Source organism: Otolemur garnettii, unplaced genomic scaffold, assembly GCF_000181295.1.
Source record: "Otolemur garnettii isolate 467f Iridium unplaced genomic scaffold, OtoGar3 scaffold00248, whole genome shotgun sequence".
Taxonomy (NCBI): domain Eukaryota; kingdom Metazoa; phylum Chordata; class Mammalia; order Primates; family Galagidae; genus Otolemur; species Otolemur garnettii.
Genome location: NW_003852643.1, coordinates 57748 through 64264, shown reverse-complemented (window position 1 = coordinate 64264; position 6517 = coordinate 57748). Strand labels below are relative to the sequence as shown.

The window sequence follows — 6517 nt, the reverse complement described above, 5'->3', positions numbered from 1 at the left end:
GTCCATTCAAAGTAAAAGTAAATCAGAGAAAGTAGATGATATTCAGGAAAGAGAAAGTACAGGACAATCTAAGATACATTAAAATCCTACATCAGAGATGAAACTATTTCTGCTACCTATCAACATTCTCATCTCTAAGAAAGTTATTAATGCACTCATCAATATGCCTCAAATTTGTCTCTGTAATTGATTCCATATGATCAGAGAAGAGAAAAAATTATTTTTGTGGGCTTCCTGTTTACAATACAGTATAGTCCCTTGGGTAATTATTTTATCCATTAATTTAGGTTATCTGTCTTGAACATAAGTTTTAAAAGTACTTAGCCAGTCTTATTAAATTAAAACACACCTTCATTTAATTTTATAGTGAATTATGGCAAGAATCTTATTTAAGCAGCATCAAGAGCACCGGTCTAAAAAGAAAAATAGTTCCTAGATTTGTTGAGTGTTCTTTTTTACTGAGGAATAAAAAATCTTTTAAAAAAGCTCTGTTGGCCAGGAGTGGTGGCTCATGCCTATAATCCTAGCACTCTGGGAGGTTGAGGTGGGTGGATTGCTTGAGATCACTAGTTTGAGACCAGCTTGAGCAAGAGTGAGACCCTGTCTCTAAAAATAGCCAGGTGTTGTGGTAGGCACCTGTGGTCCCAGCTACTTGGGAGGCTGAGGCAAGAGAATTGCTTGAGCCCAAGAGATGGACTCACTTTTTTCAAATATAGATAAAGCATGTAAGGTATTTAATAGATATCTAAATCAGTAATTATTAATTTAAATAACAACTCCTAAATTGATAGGCCTTATCCTCTTTCTTGGTTTATATTTAGTTTACATAATTCTCAGAATTCCTACAATTCTTGATTTTTGTCCTCTTTTTTTCCATTTTCAAATTGCTGTCTTTGGAACTAGCTCAAGTAAAAGATATTTCTTTAAATGGAGATGAAACCAGTGTTAACATACTTCTTTATTTTTTATACTGGTCTGTGGGATAATTTTTTTTCCTGTGGGATAAGTTTACAGAGCAGAACTCTTGAACTTCCATTTTAAAAAGTAACAGAAGTAGGGCAGTGCCTGTGGCTCAAAGGAGTAGGGTGCCAGCACTACTATACCAGAGGTGGTGTGTTCAAACCCAGCCCCGGCCAACAACAACAACAAAAAAGTAACAGAAGTACAAACTTGGGCATGATGGTATTAAAGGTCCATACCAAAAGAGCTTCCTTAAGTTCCTTGCAAACAGGCGTTCGCATCATTAAATGATTCACTGACCCTACTTTATTGGCTGTAGATAAACTCAATAGATAGGTCAAGGACTGAGTGAATATGGAAACCAAATGCTTAGCTCCAGGAATAATGATGATGTATTAATAACTATCTGAGATAATGCTGCAGTTGCTTGTGCATTCCCGATTTGGTCATGTGCACACATAACTTCTGGGTACGTAGGCTCTATGTCAGGGAAAATGGAGGAAAAGCAATGTGGTTTAGTGTCAAGAGCCCTGGCCTGGCATCAATCAGGATATCAGGGTCTTCATCATTGCTATATTATTCATTTATTTTATCAGTTTGGGCAGGTTGTTTAATATTTCTCTGTTTCAGTACCTTCTTATATAAAAATAGACCAATAATATCTGCCCTATTTAACTCACTGCCTTTGGGGGAAAATGAATATCTTATGAAGTTTGCAAAGATCCATAAGCATTTCTTGAAAATTCTGGTGTGAGATTTTTGTTCCTCTTTCTCCTCCACCTCATTTCATTTGCTGGTAGGGGCCTTGTGGCTCAGTATTAACTCTTCTCAGGAAGGACCTGGGAGAATAATAATTTTTCCTTTTGTCTTGCTTCCATATCTGAAAATGACTTGCTCCTTAACAGTCTTGAGCAGCTACCTATGGCAGAGAATCTCAGCATAGGAGAAACTTTAAGGGTCTTCTGGTCCAATCTGTCATCAAATCTTTGAATGCCTATTATGTTTTGTGTCCTTACTAAGATGACCCTCTACTTTCCTCTTCTGTCTCCAATTCCTATTTGTTTGCTAGAAGTAGAAATGAATATAGTTTAGGCTTGTTTCCTGTACTAAATCTTGCTGATTTGTCCTCAAAATATCTTCTTCTAGTCCTCTGCTACCATCTTCATTTGGGCCTGCATCTCCTCACATCTAATCCATCATGAGAGCTTCCTAGGTCCTCTCTCCCTGTCTCTGGTTTCTCCCCACCCAATCAACTTTGCAAAACTTCATCTGTTGAACACCCATTGGGTTCAGATACTGTTGGAAATGCATAAATGTTTAAGGTAAGGCCTTTCCCTCAAGAAGTTACAAATTAACACATAAGCTTGAGATCTCAAGGTTTACAGTTGAAATCATATCATTATACTACTTTTTTCTAAATATGTTTTTCCTACAGAACCAATTTTAAGTGCCTGGACAGTAAGGCCCTTGTTTTTAAATGTGTTTGAAGCTCCTTCAGTAACAGCACTGGGATCCTCCATGAAGACAGTCAAATAAATATTTGTTTATGAATTTACTGATTAGGTAGGTACTCAGAATTAATACCTCAAATTGATGCCGAGGTATAATAGAGCCATAGTTCTGTAAGATGTCCGAATACTATTATTTATAAGATGACTAATGACTAGAAGTTATAAACTTATCTGGATCATTTTCCAGATAGGACTTAAAAGAATTCCACCTGTTGAAATTCAGAAGAAATGCTCCAGTTTCCTCAATTCCCTCTCATTTTAAAAATATGTATATACATTTCTCCATTACCATCAAAAACAAGAACAGAATAATTATTTACACTTGATGTTGTCAGTAGATTCTGGCATCTCCACTATTATTCATCCTTTGTTTGAAAATGAATGTGATGTCTTTAGTACATGCTTAAATCAAAACAAACAAACAACAAAAAAACCTAGCACCATGTAAAGCAAATTAAATAATTTTTCTCCCCCTGAATATGCCAGATTCCATCCAAACTTTAAAAGAAGGCAGCATTAAACAGACAAAGGAATTCTTTGATAACCCTAAATATGTCTACTAGGAAAGTCAAATATCTTAAGCCTTTTTATGGGTCCCCTATTAAGCTAGGATTTGTAGTAAAATATTTATTCTAATTTTGGGTCCATTCAGAGAAAGATCTGGCTTTAACTGACTAAAATATTCAAGAGGTGCAATTCTTGTTTCCTATGCTGCACCAAACAGATTAACAAGCACACTCTAAGGATAGTTTATTCATTTTTTTTTCCCAATTAGGGTCTTAGCCTTGGACAGTAAGGTACATTAGGAATTCATGTAACCAATACTTGTCAGTTCTTTGTTCTTTAAGACACTTGAGATCTTCCAAATCTGCTGTGCCTGTACCAGCGCAGTCTTACTAATATTAATACTTATTAGTATTTAGCTGGAGATGTTCGAGGATGAGGGTGAAGGTAGGGTAGGAAGCAGTACAATGAAAAAAAAAAGAGGTTGAACCTTTGAAAAATATTACATTTTAGTATGATGATGGAGCAAAGAGAGGCAGAAAAGCAAATTGTTAACGTCAGTTCAGTTGCCATGGAGTCGAATGATGCTCAAAATCAGTAGTGCAGATTACTGAAAAGCAAGTCTTGAGGGGGATGTATACTGCAGGCTGGGTGGGGGAAGAGCAACAGGGGAGGGCTAGGCAGTGGAAAAGAGTGGCCCTGATGAAATACTGCACAAGGGAAGAGCCATGGTTGGAGCTGTGGGGAAAGTCCATCTTGTGGTCATACACTAGTAAGTGTTACTCAATTCACTGTTGAATCCTGGCACAATATTTGGAAATATTGCCCCAGAGAATTGGGTGCGGCTTTCTTTAATCTATGTAAAAATCAACACAAATAAGAAATGACTGAATCTCTGAGACCTAATTTAAATGGTGTAGGTTGTTTCCAATACAACCTGATGATGCTTGATGGTGGTGGTGGGGTGGTGCCCCATAGTGGGGAAGCCCTCTGAAGCACTGGATTCAATTTGCAGAGCTAACAAGTTATCAGCTATATCTATGCTGCGACTCTAAATGCCACAGCTATCATGTCCCTGAAACCCTATTTCCACATTCATGCTCACACTTACGTCCTATATGCAATTTGAAGGGTCCAGTGTGGAATCTTACATGTAACCTTTCACTCGCAATAACAATAGTTCTGGGGCTGTGAGCCCAAAGGCACACTAAGATAGAAATTTGGCACTGTCCCCATGCCACTTCTTCCTGAGTACACTGCTTGGAGACAAATAGGTGAGGTTTGGATTACATTAAGCCAGCTGAATACAGGGAAAAAAAAGCTTCCTTCGGAGACCGGGGATGCTGGCATCTCTATGACAGGGGCAATGCTAGCATTAGGGACCTAGAGAGTGAGATGTTACGCATAGTTCCAACTACCTCAGACCCAGGTCCTCTCACCTCACCCCCAGCTCTTCCAGTGAGTCCGCTCTGGCGCATGCGCACTGAACCACACCCGCTCCCCACAGAGCCCTGCGCTTCTCTGCCCGGCGTTGGCAGCCGCTCTGGATTACTCAGCAACGCCCCCTTCTATCGTCACCTGCCCCCCAACTGCGACGCCAGCATCGCTTAAACCCCTTTCCCAAGCTACGAGTAGCCCCGGGGATCACCTATATCCCATCTTCTCTCTCTATCCACAGCCCCCCTGCCTCCTGGCCTCTCAGGTCCTCCAGCCCCTCTTCCTGCCCACGCTCAGGCACCTCACCCAGTACGACGGGAAGGAGACGGGAGAGAACCGCGGGTGTCAGGCCGGTCAGCTCTGCGTGCTGGGAGTCAGGCTTCTCTGCGACACCGTCACTGCTCCTGCTGCCTCCTTGTCCTCAATGGGGCAGCAAGTGCGGCTTGGACCTCGGTGGCCTGACAGCTGCAGCTCGCGCCCGCCGCTGCCGCTGCCGCCGCGCAGCGTCTCGCGCCCGCGCCCGCGCTCGCCAGGGGAGGGGGCGGGGCCCGCGCCGCCTCCTGGTGCCCCTTTCTTGGAGCTGGGGACACGGTGTAGCTGCCTCTTTCCTTCCCTTGTGGAAAGCGCTCCCTGGCTCGCCCACTCTTCTTTCAAGCTCAGTGTCCAACCCTGAGCTCACTAGTCCTCCCTCCCCTCCCCTAGCCGATTAGTAAGCACAGGGACAATGGGTGGTCAAATATTGCTCCACCATGTAGTTCCTGGGTAGCCTGGGGCCTAAGCCTTCAGGCAGGGCTAGCCAGTGCCTCACATCCTGCAATTACCCTCTGGATCTACCTTATTTGTCTTAGGTCCAAATCCTTTAATTTTGCCAAGATAGCACGTACATCTCTCGTTTCAAATAACTCAGGAGAACACATTACTAGGCCCTTTAGTTAGCTACTGCTCATGAAATTCTCAGGGCAATTAAAAAGGAAAAGTCCACATCTGTAGCTCAGGCATAAAGGACACATTGCCTTCCACCTTTACCACTTACGGTTCTAGAGGACCACACAGACACCATTACCTGAGGTTCCTGGGACGGTTGCCAGGGTAGAATTCTATGCTCCAATTGTGCCTAGCCTCCAGCTATTTTTTTTTTATTTGAGACAGAGTCTCACTCTGTCGCCATCAATAGAGTGCCCTGACGTCATAGCTTTCAGCAACGTCAAACTCAGGACTCAGGCTCCCGCCACAACACTTAGTTAGGTTTTTTTTTTTTCTATTTTTAGTTGGAGGTGGTGGTGCTCTTGCTTTGTTCAGGCTGATCTCGAACTCCTAAACTCAGCAATCCACCCGCTTTGGCCTCCCAGACTGCTAGGATTACAGGCATGAGCTACCAAGCTTATCCAGCTATTCCCTTCTTGTTGTTTCCTGGGCCTTCTAGTACCTCCAACCAGTTTGTGATTTTTTTTTCTAGTATCAAAGAAAAAAATACTGAGGCAATTTAACTTGCACTCTACCTCTCTGTCAGGCATGTACATCTCTAAAGCGTCCTCCTTGTCTGAAACCCTGTGTGGCACAGGCCCCCACTCCACGTACCCCCTCAAGGTCCTCACTCATGTCCTCCCCCTCCATCAAGGCCACTCTCTACCTCTTCACAACCGCTGGCTCAATCTCTATAGGCCCCAGCTTAAATATCACTTCTTAGGATGACCTTTCTTGATATCCCCAGAACACAGATGGTGCCTCAATTATTCCCTCACAGCCTGTAGCTTGCTGTATTTGTCCTTCATAACACTCACCCGTATATGAGAGTATATTTAAGTGTATGATTAATTGGTTGACAGCTGTCTTCCGCAGGAAACCTTTGACAAAAAGTTTAGGTTCACCATCATATCCCCAGAGCAGAGCCTAGAACAATTCTTGGTGCATAGCATATGTCCAGAAAATATTTGTTGAATACGAATGAATGCTATATCATCAATAATTATTATTTTAAAACAGAATAAATGGATCAAACTCAATCGTTGTGCTACTATTTTTTTTTTTTTTTATTGAGACAGAGCCTCAAGCTGTTGCCCTGGGTAGAGTGCCATGGCATCACAGCTTACAGCAACCTCCAACTC

At 42.3% G+C, this 6517-nt stretch overlaps 1 protein-coding gene across 1 annotated transcript in view; it reads right to left on the bottom strand.

Annotated features, from left to right (window-relative positions):
- RAB9B (RAB9B, member RAS oncogene family) overlaps positions 1 to 4947 on the bottom strand; it is a 10065-nt gene extending 5118 nt beyond the window's left edge. Inside the window, exon 1 of the mRNA XM_003802494.3 lies at positions 4719 to 4947. The gene's annotated coding sequence lies outside the window, so the exon portion shown is untranslated. The remainder of the gene's footprint in view (positions 1 to 4718) is intronic.
- Between the last annotated feature and the right edge of the window lie 1570 nt (positions 4948 to 6517).